Consider the following 19,347-nt stretch of genomic DNA (forward strand, 5'->3'; position numbering starts at 1 on the left):
AGCTTCCCCCCCCCATGCAAAAACAATGCGGAGGGGAGACGTTTCCCCATTTCTGCTCCACGTGGAGAGATTGTGTGCACGTGCAATGGCAGAAAGGGAAAAAAGTCTCCTTCCTTGCATTGTTTTTTGGAAGGGTGAAAAAAAGACCAGTCCCTGAGGGGATGTGAGTCTGTGCAGAGCACAGGTTGGTTCCATGGAGAACCAGGGCTTTTTTTCTGGGGAAAGAGGTGGTGGAACTCAGTGGTGGAACTCAGGACCGCACAACGACGTCACTTTCGGTCAGCTGGAACAAGGGGGGAGTTTTTTCAAGTTTAAAAATGGTCACATGGCCAGTGGCCCCGCCCCCTGATCTCCAGACAGAGGGGAGTAGAGATGGCTCTCCGCGCCGCTCAATGGTGCAGAGGGCAATCTCAACTCCCCTCTGTCTGGAGATCAGGGGGCGGGGCCACTGGTGATGTGACCATTTTCAAGAGGTGCTGGAACTCCGTTCCACCGCGTTCCAGCTGAAAAAAAGCCGTGTGGAGAACTCATAAAAGAATGTGTAAAGTGTCAGAATTAGCTGCATTATAGTGAGCCAGATCAAAGACAGTACTGTCTGTTCTGACCAATTAGATGCAATTAACAAACCCTTTGAGGAGTGATGGGGTTCTGTCTTTTTAAACTACCCTCCGGTGGAGAGGAGAAATTGACAGAGCCTTTGGCTTTTAAACTATGATTCCCAGCTAACATTGCATCTCCCTTCACTTAAGCGTCCTCATGTAAGAAGTATCATGTAGAGAGACTCTGACTAATCCTGGGTTCTTCTGCATCACAAGCAGATGCTCTATCACTGAGCCAAGCCGCAGCCCCTCAGTTTTACACTTTTCCTGTCTCCCCAATTTCAGCTGCAATTTCTCTGTTTCATCCTATCAGCAGGAGCATGCCAAGTTCTCAAACTGTGGCTATTATATTACAAAGGCTAAAAAGATAGTTTCACCTACAGGAGAACATGTCCTGCTATGAGGTCCCACTGATGAAGCATTGATTGTGTTAGAAGAGGAGGACTTGACACCTTTCCTCAGGTTTCAGAGGAAGACAAACCAAAGAGTTAGAGAGGTTGGGGCATCTATTTACTGCTATAACTATCCTTTGATGTGTAGATTGCTAGTCTCAGGACTTCCTCCTTCTCTTCCTGGCTTTATCACACTTCTCTCCTCTCCATCTTCTACCATGGATGCAGGATTTGTCCTGCCATCCATGTACATCCTTAGACTAGATAGGTAGATAGAAATCTATCTCTCCTCCTTTCCTATTGGAATATGGAGTTCCTGTAATAAAGAACTCTTATTTTCTTTCTAAATCCAAGCAAGTGTAAGATTGTTATTTTCTCTCTCACACTCACACCAGCCAGCATACAAGCTCCAACCACCCATCATGTTTTCTCTGCAATCGATACTACTCTGCTAAGAACAAACTATGGATTCCTTTAAATAGGTTAACAGGCCCAGCGTATGCTCTTTAATAAACTGATTCTCCTGGGCTATTTGTGAGACATTAGCCAGGCCCTTCTAACTTTATAATGGAGCATGACTGCTTTTGAGGGGGCCAGGTTATATGGCAAAACATTTTTTTTGGAACTTGGAGAATAGAGTGTTCCCAATAGATAAAAAGTGAGCCATTAATGATGCAATGCAAATGTTCCTCTTTGATTGATTCTGATGCGGAAAACCACAAAGCCGCTTTCCCATACAAATAATCCCAGCAAAGTAAAAGCTGGCACGCACTTCACATGCTGTAGCACACACCACACCATAGTTCATCATGTAAAAAGAAAAGCTGTTTCTGAAATATCCTCCAGAAAACAACAGAACCATGTCAACCACTAAACTGGTAAAAATGCAGGTTCTAGAAGACCTGGGGATGATCCAGTTGGGCATATATTCTGTTTACACTTATACATGATGATGGGCATGTGAGAAACAATGGCAAGAACAGAAAGTCAATGCAGTTATCGCTAGAGGTGGGCACAAACTGAAATACTCACGAACCGGGCTGTTTTTTGGTTCACAAACTGGTGGTTCGTTGGATGAACCACGCATTTCTGATGAACCACGACAAACTGCAGTGATTTTAAGCCAGTTCATTTGGTTTGTTTTTTGGTTCGTCACTGCAGACAGCCTTGCACCGATCAATCAGTTTCCTAGGCAACGGGGGGATGGGCTTTCTACAGACCTTCTGCTGCCCCAGAAGCGACATAATCACAAACCAATCAAACCTATTCATTAACCAGGCAATTTCATGCTGGTTTGTGGTTCATGAAACATGATGAGCCATGAACTGCAACGAACCACCATTTTCCTGGTTCGTGCCCAGATCTAGTTATTACTAGACATGGGCACGAACCCAAAAAATTAATGAACCTGTGGTTCGTGGTTCAGTACTGCTGCCGAACCTGAACAAATGAACCATAATGAACATTTCCCGTTACCGAACCGGTTCACGGTTCGTGGTTCATGGGCGTCGGAAGGGCCCCTGTTGCACTTAGAGAGCACTTATTCACAGGGAGTGTTTAGCAGGCTATCCTCCAGCCAGCACCCAAGTTTGGTCAAGATTACGATAGGGATCTTGGCGTTATACCGTCTCCAGTCCGAGGCCCCCAGGAAACTCCCACTCGATACAGTTAGAGCCACCAGTTGACATTGGCCCAGTGTACAAGGGGTTGGCCATCAGAACTGCCTATCAGGGTTTGCAGGGATGAGATTGGAGTGCCCATGGCTACAGAACACCCCCTCCCCCTCCATCCCCCCAAGTGTCTTCTCCCATGTAACCAATTGTAACCATTTTGCAGCTCCATGGTTGGAAGGAAGACCTGCCAATCAAGGTAAGCTGGGCTTCGATTTGGGTTTCCAGGGCAACAGAAGGAGTGCAGACAGAGTTCAGGCATTCCCCCAGCTCCGTTTCCAAAGGAATTGATTAACAGTGCCTGACTGTCTGGCTTCACGAACTGTGGGCAAACACAATGAACAGGGCTTCCAACGAACGCTGGTTCGTTGGCCCTTGACCCTCACGAACTGCCGGATCACAAACAGACGATCCGGCGGTTCGTGGGTTTTTTTGGTTCGTAATGCGGTTTGTGCCCATGTCTAGTTATAACACAAAATGGTGATTGCATGTATCGAGGGGATTGTGCATAGCACACTCTCTTGGTATGTGAGATAGAAGTGGCAGAAACATAATAATGGAAAAGAGCTTCTCTTGCGGCCTAATCTACCTTGCAGGGTTATTGCTACGATTGAACAGAAGGGGGGAGAATCTTGTGTGGTGCTTTGAGTTCTTGAGAGGAAGAATGGGGTTAAAAAAATGAAGCAAACTCCACTGCTAGACCTTCCATACTGTCTCATGTCACCTCAAATGAATTGCTTTTTGACTGAGTTCCCCATTCAGCTGCGAGCCATCAAGGAGACATTAAATTAAGAGCGAAGGAAATTGTGATCTGCATACATGTGCAAGCCAGGCCTTCTTTTATGATACACTGAAATGACTTCTACTAACTACGGCGCTACAGCTGGCTTGTGCATTCGCCCACTAAAGCCCCATGAGATTGTACTTTCATGTAGGAGTTGGAGTTGCCAACTTCTAGGTGGCGCCTGGAAATCTCCCAGACTTACAACTGATCTGCAGATGACAGAGATCAGCTCCTTTGGAGGAAACGGCTTCTTTGGAGGATAGAATTGCTGGCATCGTATCCCTGCTGGCATCCATCCCCTCCCCAAACCCTGACCATCCTGAAATCTTCAAGAATTTCCCAGTCTGGAGTTGGCAACTCTAGTACAAATAGTGGATAAATACATACAACAGGCTAAGCCCAACCACTAGAACAGCCACAACAAAAGCTGGATGACCAAAGAGCACCTTCGGAGATTGGTTCGACATAATTAAGTCATTTTGCCTGTTATCCTGGAATGATTTAGGACAGAGTAGTCCTATTAACATTAACGCAAAATTCAGTTTAGAATTATGGCAGCCACATAAATCTCTTTCTATTGGCCTTTGGTCCACACATCTTCGGATGGATGCTTCCACACAACACAGCAACAGCAAGCAGTGTGGGAACAGCAGCCACAACTCCAGTGCTCCTCAATCCTTACTCTCCCCCCTTTCCTGTTTCACACCTGTACAAAAGCGCATGCCTAATGGTAAGTTTGTGTGTGTGGGGGGCGGGGGGGGGGGTTGTAGCCCTGAACCACTCCTTCCCTGCTGAGCCATGAAGCAATGCTACAGTGCAACTCAGCAGGGAAAGAAAGAAAGAAAAACCTTTTAAAGGGCTAAAGGGTGGAGTGGTGGGAATGGTATATGATGACAGTGAGCTGCCGAGGGTTGCCAATTTCAATCTGGGAAATTCCTGGAGATTTGGGGCAGTGCCTGAGGTAGGCTGAGTTTGGGGAGAGACCTCAGCAGAGATGGGATTCCATAGAGTTTGCATATCCTCCAGAAATGGCTATCATGTGATAGCAATACCCCTCCACTCTCTACATTGGACAAACTGGCCAGTCCCTTCAACAAAGAATTAATGGGCATGTCGGATATCAGAAACCAAAACATTAAAAAATCACTGGGGGGACATTTTAACCTTCCAGGACATTCAGTTGCTAACCTAAAAGCAGCAGTTGTCCTGCAGAGGAATTTCCAAAGAAGATTAGAAAGAGAGACTGCTGAATTGCAACTGATAATGAAGCTCAACACAACACATCCACCTGGACTGAACTGAGATCTAGGCTTCCTGTTCCGTTACCAATGCTAATTTCTCCACACCCACTACTCCTCTGCATACCGGATCACACCTGCCAGTGTCATTCACCAGCTATCATCATTCGGCTTCTGTAATCCCTCCACTCTCCAAGATATAAGAACAGATGGACTCTCATTCTAGCTTTATCTGAAGAAGTGAGCTGTGGCTCATGAAAGCCCATGCCCTACCACAAATTTTGTTAGTCTTATAGGTGCTACTGGACTCTTGGTATTTCCTCCAGAGGAATCGATCTCTGTAATTTAGACATCCATTGTAATTCCAGGAGAATTCTGGGGCCTACCTGGAATTTGGCAACCCCAGACCTGCCCCATGCCATTTCGAAAGCAGGGCTTAGCTCCAACCCACCTCCTGTAGTGGAGATGATAGGAACGTACAACATGACATTCTCTTGCAGCTAAGCCAAAAATTCCCCTTTAAAAAGGAGAAAAGCAGGTTTAGTTTTTCTCTGAATTAATGGGGAGATTCCCAAGAATGAGCATGGTCTCCTGTGAATGTTCCTCTTTTATCAGGGAAGAATCTGAGAACACACAGACAACTGTGCAACTGACAATTATTTCTTAATTATGTCTGTATACCACCTTTCCCTCCAGAATCTCAAAGTATAGCCTTTGACACAGTAGACCATGCCATCCTGTTGAGGTGTTTAGAAACAGAAGTGGGCATCAAAGGATGTGCCTTGGACTGGTTTAAATTGTTTCTCATGGAATGGACTCAAAGGGTTGCCATCGGAGATCATCTGCCTCCAGAATGGGAATTATCTTGTCGGGTCCAGCAGGGTGCAATCTTATCTCCCATGTTATTCAACCTCTATGTAAAAACTTTAGAAGTCATTCGCAGCTATGGAGTTGGATGCCATCAATATGAGAATGATACCCAACTCTATATCTCACTATTCAGGTCCCCACAGGATGCAGTAGAAATCTAGATCGCTGCCTGACAAATTAAAATTGAACCCAGACAAGATTGAAGTGATGCTTGTTGGGAAGTCAGAGATCTTGAAAAACATTGTACTCCCCACCTTTGATGGAGTTCGTTTGACCCTTGCAGACTCGGTTAAGAGCCTAGGGGTTATACTGGATCCAGCGCCACTACTAGAAAAACAAGTTAAGGCAGCTGCAAAAAATGCTTTCTACAACCTCACTCTAGCCTGAAAAATGGCTTCTTATCTCAACACGGCCGACCTGGCCACCTGGATCCATGCTATGGTAACATCAAAACTTGACTATTGTAATGCATTATACATTGCTCTCCTATCTAAGTTAATTAGGAGGCTCCAATTGGTGCAAAATGCTGTGGCTCAACAATTATCAGAAGCAAGCAAGAGCTTGAACATCATTCCCATCCTACAGTCACTCCATTGGCTACCTATCAGTTACCGTGCTCAGTTCAAGGTAATGGTTATTACATACAAAGCTCTTCATGGCCTTGGTCCAGCATACCTACGGGACCACCTCTTTCCCTATGTCCCTCCACAGCAGCTTCATGCATCTGAACAGGGTCTTTTGCTGGCATCAGCCTGTACATGGGCAAAAAAAATAGCAGTCCGTACTCGGGTTTTCTCTGTGGTGGCCCCTGACCTATGGAACAGCCTGCCTGAGGAGGTCAGGAGAGCCCCCACCCTCCTGGCTTTCTGCAAACTATGCAAAACTGAATTATTCAAAAAGGCCTTTTTTCTCAGCTAAGAGGGTGGCATTGTAGGAAAGGGATCCCAGATGTTTCGCTAATGAGTTAGAAACCAGAGATTTCACCATTATGTTGCCTTACATATTATCTGTTGCTTTAAATATCCCACCTGTGCTTTATGTTGTTCAGTGTAAGTCCTAGAGTTGATTATGTTCTGTTTCCGCAATTCCTCAACCCCAGACTGGATCCTGGCTAATACTGTATCTTTGTAAACTTGTATTCTTTTACCCCATGACATTGTTTATGGAAATGTTCTTGACACTGTATGGAAATGCCTGCCCTTGTCCTTGCCACTAATTGTACTAATCTCACACTATGTAATCTGCCTTGAGTCTCAGTGAGAAAAGCGGAATATAAATAACATAAATAAATAATAAACAAACAAACAAATAAATAATACAATGGGGAGAGGGCTCCTCACAATACGCTTGCAAGGTAGGCTATTTATTAATTACTTACTACAATATTTCCCCCCACTTTTTGATACAGAATACCTCCAATGTGGCATAAATAATAATTTTTTAAATCAAACTAAAGACATTCCAAACATTATCAAACCATGTATCACTACACATCAGAAACAGTACGTCAGGGCAAAGTGACTTAAAATAACCAGCCGAGCAAAATCCATAGTGATCTAAATAAAAGTCAAGTTATTTCAATCTAAAATATGCCATAATTAATTTAAAAAAATGCTTTTTGGAAAAAATGTTTTAACTATCCTAAAAGTCGAAATAGTTCGGCTACGTATGTCTCATTGTGAGGGAGGTTTCATAACGTTAGTGCAGCCGATGAAAAAGTCCTGTCATGTATCTCGACCTTCTGACAGTAGATCCTCACCAGCTGACCTCAAGGTAGGCTGGCCCAAAGTGACTGGCCCAAAGCCTTTCTGTGAATTTCATAGCCAGGAAGGAATTTGAACCCGGGACCAACAGTCTAGCCACTGCGCCACAGCAGTTCTGACATTGTCCTCACAATACATATAGGACATAAGTATACTCTTTGGAACAACTCTCTCCCCCTTTTTAAAAACCCCAGGCTGGCTCCTGATTCTTAACTTATGGCACGGGACTCTGACTGCTACCTTTTGAAACCTTTCCAAGAAGGGCTGCAGGCAAAGAAAAGCAAAGGGTGGTCCTCATTGACTTTAGCCATAAGTCATCATTACACGCCAAGAGAAAAGTGGAATTCATTCTAGGTTAGGAAAGTTTGGCATTTGTAGGACAGGAAGCCCCAGGGGTAGACAGTATAAAGAAGTGAAAGACTCTTGATCTTGAGGGGTAGGGTGTGTGTGAAGAAAGGGCTTGTCCACTGCGCTGAGCTAGAAGGGGCCAGGCCACCCCACAGCAAGGATAGGCCTAGTGAGGTTTTCTTCTGGGTCAGACCAGAATGTGATGCGGGTTGTCAACACTGGGTTGTGAAAATCATGGATTTTGGGGGTGGAGCCTAGGGAAGATGGAGTTTCAGTAGGGGTGGGTTCTAGGGTTGCCAGATCCCCTTACCCTCCAGGCGGGAGGTTGGAAACCTCGTACTCTTCTTACCGATCGCCTCTGAAATCAGCCTGCTGTGGAGTGTGGGAGTGCCGCTGGGGCACCATGATTGGCCCTGGAGTGCTCCTGTGCTCTGCAGAGGGCTGATTTAAGCCCGATTTGGGCCAAAATCAGCCCACTGCAGCACACAGGCACACACGGCTGTGCACAGGAGCACCCCCAGGAGGCACATTCCCCTGCCTTTTCCCCCACTGGCCAGGTAAGCGGGGTGGGTGGGTGGAGGGCAGGAATCTGGCAACCGTAGCGAGTTCACAGTGAAATATAATGTCATAGAGTCCACCCTCCAAAGAAGCCATTTCCTTCAGGGGAACTTATCTCTGTGGCCTGGAGATAAGTTGTAATTCTGGAGATTTACAGCCAGCACCTGGAGGCTCAGCCCAATATGAGGCTTTCATGACTAAGAATTAAAGGCTGGCAACCAGGGCTTTTTTTCAGATGGAACGTGGTGGAATGGAGTTCCGGCACCTCTTGAAAATGGTCACATGGCCGGTGGCCCGCCCCCTGATCTCCAGTCAGAGGGGAGTTTAGATGGCCCTCTGCGCCGCTCCAGTGGCGCGGAGGGCAATCTCAACTCCCCTCTGTCTGGAGATCAGGGGGCGGGCCCACCAGCCATGTGACCATTTTCACCAAGGGCAATTTAAACTTTAAAAAACTCCCCCCTTGTTCCAGCTGACCCAAAGTGACGTCATTGTGCGGTCCTGAGTTCCACCACTGAATTCCACCACCTCTTTTCCCAGAAAAAAAGCTCTGCTGGCAACTCTATGGAAGAGTGGGAACTGTGACAAGCACACCTGTGCACACAGACTCCGGCTGGGCCTCTGGTTCATTCCCTGATCTCTGCAGGATTGCTTCTTTTAGTCCTTTTAACAGCCTTAAAAAAAAGTCTGTCATTGAGCTTAAATCAGTGGTGTGTTCTAGATTTCTAAAAGTAAAATTCCAACATGTGCTTCCTTTCACAAACGCTAAAATTCACACCCTTTCAGCACAGCAGCTTTGAATTGTTTTGGCAAAACCATTTTGGATATTGATTAGAATTTCCAAGATGAACCGTGCAAGAACTGAGCTTCCGCAGCTGTTGCTTTCAGAGGGATAAGCAGGGCTGAATCTCAAGACAAGCCACTCAACCAAATCCACAGGGCGTTATATAGATATCTCTTTATTTTATTTTATTTTTATTTATTTAAAGTATTTGTATGCTGCCTTTCTACTCAAATAGGGTCCTCAAGGCAGCAAATATTTAACATTAAAAAATGAAAACAATTTTTTAAAAAACAATTTAAACTTAAATCAGCATTTAAAATAGTATAAAAACAATCCAACACACACACAAACATACAACACAAAGAATGGGACGAGGGCCAATAGCAGTTATTGGCGGTATGCCGAACAAAATATTTAGGCAGCATATAATATTTTTATGCTACTGGTGGGATCTTGGGTAGTTTTTCTATTGAGAATGTGGTCATTTTTATGATTTTATTGTAATTTTTACACTGTTGAACAGTAAGACTCGAATCCAGTAGCACCTTAAAAACCAACAAGATTTTCAGGGTATAAACCAGGGGTGGCCAAACTGTGGCTTGGGAGCCACATGTGGCTCTTCTAGACATATTGTGTGGCTCCCAGATGTCTCTGAGTATTGCTGTGACCATACATTTTATTTGAGTTCCCTCCCTCCCCTTCTTTCTTTCCATGTCTTTCCCTGTCTTTCCTTCCCCTTTCCTTTTTTCCATCCTTCTTTCTTTCCATGTCTTTTTTATATTTTCAGTAAAAATGTTGGGTTTGCCAGGTCTGACGCAGAAAATACCTGAGGACTTTGGAGGTAAAGCCTAACAAGGATGTGACATCACTTTTGTGATGTCACTTCCAAATCAAAGGTCATGTGATGGCTCTTCCCAAGCTCCACTCCTTCTGATGATGTCCCTTCCAGCATACGGCATCAAACCCCCACTCCTTCCCATGATGTCACTTCCAGGACACTCCCCCAAACCCTTTTCATCTGAAGTCACATCAGTGTCTTGCGGCTCTCAAACATCTGATGTTTATTCTATGTGGCTCTTACATTAAGCAAGTTTGGCCACCCCTGGTATAAACTTTTCAGCGTCAAAGCTCCCATCGTCAGGTATCTGGCATACCTCCTGCCCTCTTGAGGTAAGAAGCATGACAAAGAGGCACAAACAAATGCCAACATGCGCCCATTCTGCAAGTGAAAAATTTAATTCTGTATAAAATGGAAACTTTCCGCCGTCTGAAATCTGGCCGTGTGGTTCCTTTGGGTGAGGGCAGCAGTTCCTGGGAATGACATCCCAACCGGACTGGGGGCAGGGACACGTTACAGGGGGAAATGTGCTTTCCATTAGCAACCAAAGGAACTGAAAACCAAACCCCAAAACTGCTATGAATAATTTTAATAACAACTTAATCAACATGGATCTATCAAGCTTAGTCAAAACAAAATGAACTAGAAGGAAAAAAAAAGATTTTGTACAATTTCCTAATAAATTCAGGAAGGGGGAATTCTCAAGACACATCCCAATTTAAGTATGTTTACGCCTAGGGTTGCCAGCTCCAAGTTGGGAAATTCCTGGAGATCTGAGGGGTGAAACCTGGAGAAACCTGGAGAACGTGGGTTTGGGGAGAGAAAGGACCTTGGCATGGCATAATTCCATAGAGTCCACCCCCAAAAGTAGCCGTTTTCTCCAGGTGAACTGATCTCTGTGGCCTGGGGACCAGTTGTAATTCCAGGAGATCTCCAGCCACTACCTGGAGGCTGGCAATCCTATTTATGCCACAGTCCTTTGCATGTTTTCTAAGGACAAAGATCTATTAAACTGAGACTTATACCTGAGAAAACATGCATGAAGTCAAGATGTTAATGGGGCCTCCAACTTCTAGATGGGACCTGGAATTCTCCCAGATTTACAGCTGAGCTCCAGAGTGTAGTGATCCATTCCCCTGGGGGAAGTAGCCGCTTGGGAGGCTGGACTTAGGCACACAACCCACAAGAGCGACCACCAGCCAGGTATTAAATAGTCTGGCTATGTGAAACATCCTTTGTAAGTTTATACCAATTCAGAATGCAGGTGGGAGAACATAGCATTCTAATGCTCCTCTCATGTTAAAAAAATTCCTCCCTCTGCATACTGAACTGGGATATCAGGGGAAAGGCTTAACTAGAACTCATCTTCCTGACATATGAGTTATATAAGTGCGACAGGGAGTGCTTTTAACAATTGTGTTGGAATGCCCCCACTTTATGGAATGGTCGTCTTGAAGAGGTCAAGAAAGGTCCCGCGCTCTTGGCTTTCTGCAAACTATGCAAAATTGAATGATTCAGGAAGGCTTTTTACTTGGGCAATAGGGCTCAGAGAGGTCAGAGATGCTTTCGTAAAGAGACAGGGACCGCGGACTATACTACTGGGGACTGTCTGTGGATGTAGAAATGCTCTTACTGGGCAATTTCTGTGTCATGTAATAGGCCACATCAAATGACTTACGTTTTGTTTCAGAAATGTTTTATCGCTGTATTCCTGTAATTGGATTTTATACTTCTTTTCAAATTTCTGCTATGCATAACTAATTTATGAATGCCCAGCTGTTGAGTACATGGACTTACACTGTTTAATCTACCTTAAGTCTCAGTGAGAAATGCAGACTATAAACAAACAAACAAACAAACACCTCCTCCTTCACAGTCTGCAATGGTATAGCCAGCCCCTGGTCCATCTCTTGAATCTCCTGGTCATGCATTTCAAGCTGGATTTGTCAATGGAAAATAAGGTTGCCAAATGGGGTCTGTAAATATACTAGACCCCAGGGAGGGGGGAAGAACAGCACTAACCTTTTTTTAAAAAAATGTGTGAGTGCAAGTGAATATGAGTGCACAGCACGCACATGCTCCTGTCCAGCGTGACGTCATCCACCTACTACTGGAAGTGACATTATCTGCCTAACCCCTTCAGTGTGCCTTGGCTGGCCAGCTACTTCCCAAGCTGGGCTGTGTCACCATGCAGCCACAGGAGGATGGACGGCAGGTCTGGGCAATGGAGCAGGGGGAGGGGCCAGTTGTTCAGTATTCTAGGGACTTTTCCGTGGACAGTCCCCCCAAATACCGAACTGTCCTGGTGAAAACTGGGCACCTGGCAACCCTAATGAAAGGCCATTCATTTAAACGTGGATCTGCCCCAACCATGAATAAAATGGGGTGGGGAGAGTAGTGGTCTGAATTATAGCACGAAGGTGGGCACTGGACTTTCCTGACTTCCCCAGCTCTTTTCTCCCAGTGAAACTCCTCTCTGATACTGGAATTTCGCCAAGGAGAAAAGGGACGGGGAGATTCTGTAGGGAAGGAAGCTGCTGGAGGAAGGAGGATGGAGCAGTCTCCCTATTCCATACGATCTACAGATCCTGCTTTATAGAAGCCTGTTTGGTGTAGTGGTTAGAGTGTTGGACTAGAACCTGGGAGACACAGGTTCAAATCCCTGCTCTGCCATGGAAACTGGCTGGGTGACCTTGGGCCAGTCACACACTCTCAGCCTAGCCTACCTCACAGGGTTGCTGTAAGGGTAAAATGGAAGAGTGGAGAATGATGGGAGCCCCTTTGGATCCCCATCGGGGAGGCAAGTGGGGTATAAGTGACGGAAATAAATAGTATCATCAAAGTTGGCCTTGAGGCAGCTACTTGTGATGCGTGAAACTGGACGGTTAAATTCTAGTTCTGGGGAAGATGCTGCTATGACATTGTACCGAGTCAGACTTTCATCCACAACACCATAAGAAGGTACATGTACCTGGCAAGATTTTTCTGCCCCAACCCCAGTAGTTGAAATGGAATAATGTTAAATCCTCTTCTTTTAAAAATTATACCTTTATTTAAAAACAAGTGGATTTGGTGATCTGTAATTCTCAAGGGAAAGGGCAGAGGGTGACTCTTTGAAGATAATCTGGAAAAGATTTTCCTACTTTAGTGATGAATGAAAGAAAAATGTGTGTGTGTGTCTTCCCCAGTGCTTCTCTCTTTCCTTCCCTCCCTCTCTGGAGTACTGCGGAACCAACATCTCCTCGACTAGCAAAGAGCGATGTCGACTATCTTGCCTGAACTGCCACGAGTTGCAAAGAAAAACAAGAATCCCCCGCAGTGACACAATTCTCGACACTGTGACCACAACACACGTATCAATTGTGATTCAAAAATACTCAGTACAAATGGATAATTAAATCCAACCCAGAGCTTCCAAAAGTAAAGATAAAGGTATTTATACCATCATTCTCATGACCTGCTGTAAACTGACACGTGCAACAAACCAGAATAATGATAAATACATAATCAAAGTCATAAGTATTCAAAAAGTTCCAGTCAAAATTGATCAGGGTGATGTACACTCAAAGAATCCACCCTTCACACAAAGGTCCAAAATCAGAAAGCTGGAACAGCCAGCAATCAAAAGTCCATTGTACACAGGTAAGACATAGTCCATAAAGTGTTTGTAGCGCAGAAGAAAACTTTTTTTAAAAAAAATTATCGGGTGGGTAAACATACATTCCACAAATCATTTTATTACATATTTCCCCCTTATATTGATATATGTGACCCACCCCTCCCCCCTTTTCTATGTTGACTCCCAACAGCACTATGACTCTTTTATTTCTTATCATTAACTCTACATTACTTTCATTTGTCCCTATTATTAAAGGCAAAGTTCTAACTTATTATTTATTATTACATTACTATAGTTATCAATAGACTACTCTTATTCTATCAGATCCCCTTTCTTTTCCAAATAAATTTTGATTTTAAATCCCTTCCAATCTATAAAAAAGAATTCTCTTGAATTTATTCTCATAGCTATCTTATCAATTTGATCATTTCCACTATATACCACAGTTTAACTCCCATCTTCCATATATTACAATTTGTTTCTTTAACCAATTAAATATAACTTTACATATTTGCCGTAAATTCAATCCCTTAAATAGCTCTTATAGCTTGAAGCTAGAAACGTAGTCCTTCAGGTGTTTCCCATCTATAGCGTAAATCTTGCACTTTTATCTCTCAGCTTCTTTTCCAAATAAATTTTAATTTTTACTTTCTCCCAATCTATAAAAATTTACTTAAATTTAATTCTCATAACTTCTTATAAATTTGTCCATTTCTACCATATACAACAGTTTAAATTTAATTTTCAACATATTTTAATTTTGTTTCATTAACCATTTAGATGCAGCTCATATTTTAACCATAAATTCAGTCCTTTAAATGGCTCTTGTCGCTTAAAGCTGGAAACTTAGTCCTTCAGGTAACTCCCATCTGTAACTTAAATCTTGAACTCCTATCTCTCAGCTTTGGTGGTCGTTCTCTGTTCTTTTTGCTTTCTTGCCTGCTCCTGCTAAGATGCTCTTTCATAATTCTTACTCTGCTTCCCTCCATTAACAGAGAACTTTCAGCTTGCCATTTCAGGGTTTCATCTTTCCCTCTTCTAGCTTTCCATTGATCCATATTATCTCTTTGTAAATTCTTCTGTTGTATATAACTGGAGTTGACTCTGTATGCCAAGACCAAATTTGTTGTTAACTCTTCTGACTGCTTGTTTAAAAATTCTGAACAAACACTGAGAAGCCATGAAACAAGCTGTTTAATCCGGATGCTTGTTGGACGGTACAGCCTGTTACCCGGTGTGACTGGATTCTCCATAGTGTGCCCTTCATCTCGCGCACCGCCCTGCCCAACTTATGACCATTTTCTCCAGTGAATTATAAGACTGTATAGATGAAAGGACTCAGTTAATTTGCAAATGTTCGATTCACTGGAAGAATCCATTGAGGCAAGCGATCTTGTGTTAAGCACCTAGTCACTTTATTATGAATGAATGTTCTTACACTGTTATATTTACTTGAATGTACTTGATTGTTGTATACACAGGGCTCATTTCGAGGGGGAACGCACAGGAATGCAGTTCCAGCAGTTCCCCAAAGAGGTCACATGTCAGGTGGCCCCACCCACCTGACTCTCAGCCATTTTGGGCCCGTTTCAGCCCAGATTGGGGCCAAAAAGGCCCAGATCGGGCTCTGACAGGTGGTGGATCACTCACCCACTCAGCAGCAGCCCAATCCTGACCATTTTGGGCCCCTTTTTGGTCATTTTCAGCCCCTTTTTGCCATTTTGGGCCCAATTTCGGCCCTGAATGGCCAGGATTGGGTCCAAAACAGCCAGGATAGGTGATGTCAGGGAGTGCGGCATATGCAAATCAGTTATGCCAATGACACACTTCTGGTGATGGCAAGGGATGTGACATATGCTAATAGGTTATGCTAATGAGTTATGCTAATGAGTTCCTTCAACTCTTTTTCTACAAAATGACCCCTGTGTATACACCTTACATGACTAAATTTCTTTTGTACTTTGTTACAATATGTGGCTCCTTGTGGCTTCTCAGTGTTTGTTCAGACTCTTGGGAGCCGCCTCTGAGTTTGGTTTGTTTAAAAATTCTGCCAAAACTTCAATAATTTGCTCTTGCACACTCTGAGATATTTCTTCTAGCACATCGCAAATTCCCAGCTCTTTTTCTGTAATTTCATACTTGCTTCCTGCCACACGATCTTGAAATACTTGCTTTTCAACTTTTAAACTAGGTAACAAATCGGTGGCTTTTTCCTAGAAGAAAACTTTTTTTAACAATTTTATTTTTGCAGAAAACCTTCCAATACTGCAGGTGGTGTTTCCACGGTTCGCCCATCGAGGGAGCCAGCTTGTTTGAAACGCTGGTTTCAACTATCTTCCTCAGGAACACCAGCACTTCCAAGGATGTATGGTTCCATTCTAAAGTTCAGTATTTTCTGCAAAGTGCGTATCTCAAGGACCACCTGGCTACTGTGGCTGGATCTTTTTCTTTTCCCTTGTTGCCCTGCAACAAGTGACAATGACCATTTCCACACGTACCTGCATAGCGCTAACCTCTCGCAACAAGGGCGTCTTCCTGGCACAATTTCTGACATCATTGTGCCATGATCCCGTTTTCGTGGCGTAATGGCGTCAGAAATCGCTCCAGGAAGATGCCCTCGTTGCGAGAGGTTAGTGCTATGCCAGTACGTGTGGAAACGGCCACTCTCACTTCTAAACAAGCATGTCCTGGTAAAAACCAGCACAGACATACTACACCTCGATGAAGAATTTATGTGCAGACCTGGAAATAAGCCTAACGTTTCGCCTCTGCAGAAAAAGAGTGAACTTGGACCAGATTGCAACATCAGCAGAATCTAGTTGAAAAACTGTTCCTTTTTGTGCACAAAGAATCAATGTATGTCAGAGCAAGGACATCCTTCTCCGCACAAGCTCCATTGCTACATGCAAGGAGCTCCCCTTCCTCACCATTCTTGGAATACCGTTTCAGAACATTCCCCCCTGCCCTCCTGCCTACCATGTCACGATGCATCAGAGAGACAGGATTCTGATCTGTTTGCTGCAGGATTTGAGTCCTGTGACACCTTAGAGACCAACAAGGTTTTCAGAGCATAAGCTTTCAAGAACCAGAGCTCCCTTCTTCAGATCTATTTACTATTTATTGAGATCTGTTTATTGATCTATTTACTGGGTCTGCACATGGCTACTCCAGTAAACAATGCCCCAGGTTTAAGTATGCTAGGTATATGCACCAAAGGCACAAATCTCTCTCTCAGTGTATAAGAGAGGGCTGTTTGATCTATCTCGATAACATTGCTATAATTTATTTTAAGGCCTAAAAAGCCATGAACCACCACCATATGTTCTTAAAACTTAAAATTTGTTTGCAGTGTAGCGCATTCAAGTGCAGACCCTGACATCACTCTAGACCTGATATCTCTTTTCCTCCTATTGCTGATACTGGAAATGGCAACTCCAGGGCGGAGCATTCAAACACACAATGTCCCCTCCCTGCACATGTACGCGTACTGGCAGGCTGAAGTGGTTCAGGCCAGTTCCTGCTGAATAGATAAAGTGGCTGCTAATATTAATATAAATACAATAAATTCAATTCAATTCAATTAATTGACTGGGATGGTCCAGGCAGGAGCTATCTTGTCAGGTCTGGGAAGCTAAGCAGGGCCAGTCCTGGTTAGAACTTGGAGGGGAGACCACCAAGGTAATCAAGGGTTGCTATGAGAGCCAAGCAATGGCAAACCACCTCTGAATGTCTCTCGCCTTGAAAATCCTATGATGTCCCCTTAAGTCAGCTGTGACTTGACTTATGGCACTTTACATAAACAATATTAAATGAGGGTAGGATCATCTCACGATGTATGAGGTTTGCCAACTCCAGGTTCTGAAATTCCTGGAGATTTGGTGGTAGAACCTGGGATGGGCGGGGTCTGGGTCTGGGGAGGAGAGAGACTGCAGTGAGATATAATGCCATAGAATCCACCCTCCAAAGCAGCCATTTCTCCAGGGGAACTGATCTCTGTAGTCTGGAGAGCAGTTGTAATTCTGGGAGATCTCCAGGCCCCACCTAGAGATTGGTAACTCTCACCTTACAAGAGACTGCATTTTTATTTTGTTCATTCCAGGAAGATCCCAAGAACCACATCATCTTTCACATGACACACTCTTCACTGCAAAGTTAGCTGCTTTGATTTGTTCAAATAGCCCCGTCAGCCAGCACTGTGCAGGACTGTTGTTGCTGTTGTCGTCGTCGTCATCATCATCATTATTCAAATTACACACAACACAAGCAATAATAAATAAAGATCACATGTTATCATTGATTGGCCTTGCTGAGCTGATACAAGTTTCTGCCAGAGACCCGAGTATCAGCCACGTATCAATGCAATAGGTATGTTGTTCCAAGGAACAACATCTTTTGCAATTCTGTAGGTGTTATGTCAGAAAGCTGCAGCTTTCCATTATTATTATTATTATTATTATTATTATTATTATTATTATTATTAACGATGCTCATAGAGAATCACCCTGAAGTCCTACAGTTTATTTCATATTTACAGAACAGTTAGAAAAACAAGTGTGTAGGAAGTCATAGCAACAGGACAAAAATGAATGTTTGGAATGATGTTTGCATCTTTCATGGGAAAAACAAACCAAACATACTAAACAGAGTTGATAAGAGGAAAGTTGAAAAGCCAACAAAAATATGTATGCGATTTTTTTTTTAATGGACAGAATCCAGCCCCTTCCTGAGCCTTCTTGATTTCAGTGGGAGCATTAAGTACACAGTTAACAGTGCAATCCTAAGAAGAATTACACCCTTCTGAGCTCATTGATTTCAATGGATTTAGAAGGGTGTAACTCTGTTTAAGATTGCAATTTTAATCTTTCTCACAGAAAACAAAAGATGCTTGACTTCCATGGCATCTTGGCCACATGGGCTTTTTTGGATAATCTTAAAAATATTATTCATTGTTACCACGTTACAGAAAAGTAATTCTAATATTACATTAAAATGCTAGAAAATCGTATTTTCTCTCTAATTTTGCAGAAATAAACAGGTCATTCCTTTGATAATCTCAATTTTGGGCAATTTCCAGGACATTAACTAATCACTCCATAATTTACTGGACCTGGCCCATTTTAGTAACAACAAAAAGATTTTGCAATAATAAACTCTGAGCCTCTTTCTCCTGAATTTCAAAGGCAATCAACTTTTAATCTGTGATGTCCACTGTAATTGTCGCAAGCCTGAACGAACCCGACTTCTAAAGAGCCTTTCTGTTTGTACAACTGACTGGGTTTTACAAGTCTCACATGCACTCAGTGCAAGATTATCTTCTCAGCACTTTGGGTATACAATTTTTTATTGCATGACAGGATATATATATACAACCTCTACAGCGAACTGGACAAAAGTGGATTTCTGGTTCCATTGTTCCTTTGTTAATAACATCTGTCTTTTCATCAAAGCCCATCTATTAACTGATTTTCAAAAGGCTCCACAACAAAACCAGTTGCCTCTTACCTTGCTTTGGAGTCACACCACTCAACGTTCCCAGTAAAACCAGTTGTTTCCTTAGAGGCCACAGCACACGTCTTCAAATCCAAGAAAGTATAGATATTCCAATGGGTGAAAATCTGTCCCAGACAAAGGCTAAATGTCTTCCTGTCAAATAACCGACTTCTCTGGACTGATCTGGAGTGCCATTCCCAAGTTTTGCAACTGTCTTCCTTAGCTAAATAAACTCCCACTCATTGCCTTGAACTGCAGCCAATCGCTCTAATTTAAAGCAACTGTCAACCTTCCTATAAAGTTCTCCCTTGGAGAAGAGACTTCCTACATATTGGAGGCGAATGAAAACCCGTTTGCTTTGCCTTCAGGCGGAAGTAATATGCCACTTTTAGTCTGA

At 43.5% G+C, this 19,347-nt stretch overlaps 1 protein-coding gene across 1 annotated transcript in view; it reads right to left on the minus strand.

Annotated features, from left to right (window-relative positions):
* The window catches only part of C1QTNF7 (C1q and TNF related 7), an 87,760-nt gene extending 68,621 nt beyond the window's left edge, over window positions 1–19,139 (minus strand). The window contains exon 1 of the mRNA XM_054999647.1: window positions 18,963–19,139. The gene's annotated coding sequence lies outside the window, so the exon portion shown is untranslated. The remainder of the gene's footprint in view (window positions 1–18,962) is intronic.
* Window positions 19,140–19,347: the final 208 nt, after the last annotated feature.

Source organism: Eublepharis macularius, chromosome 15 (genome assembly GCF_028583425.1).
Source record: "Eublepharis macularius isolate TG4126 chromosome 15, MPM_Emac_v1.0, whole genome shotgun sequence".
NCBI lineage: Eukaryota > Metazoa > Chordata > Lepidosauria > Squamata > Eublepharidae > Eublepharis > Eublepharis macularius.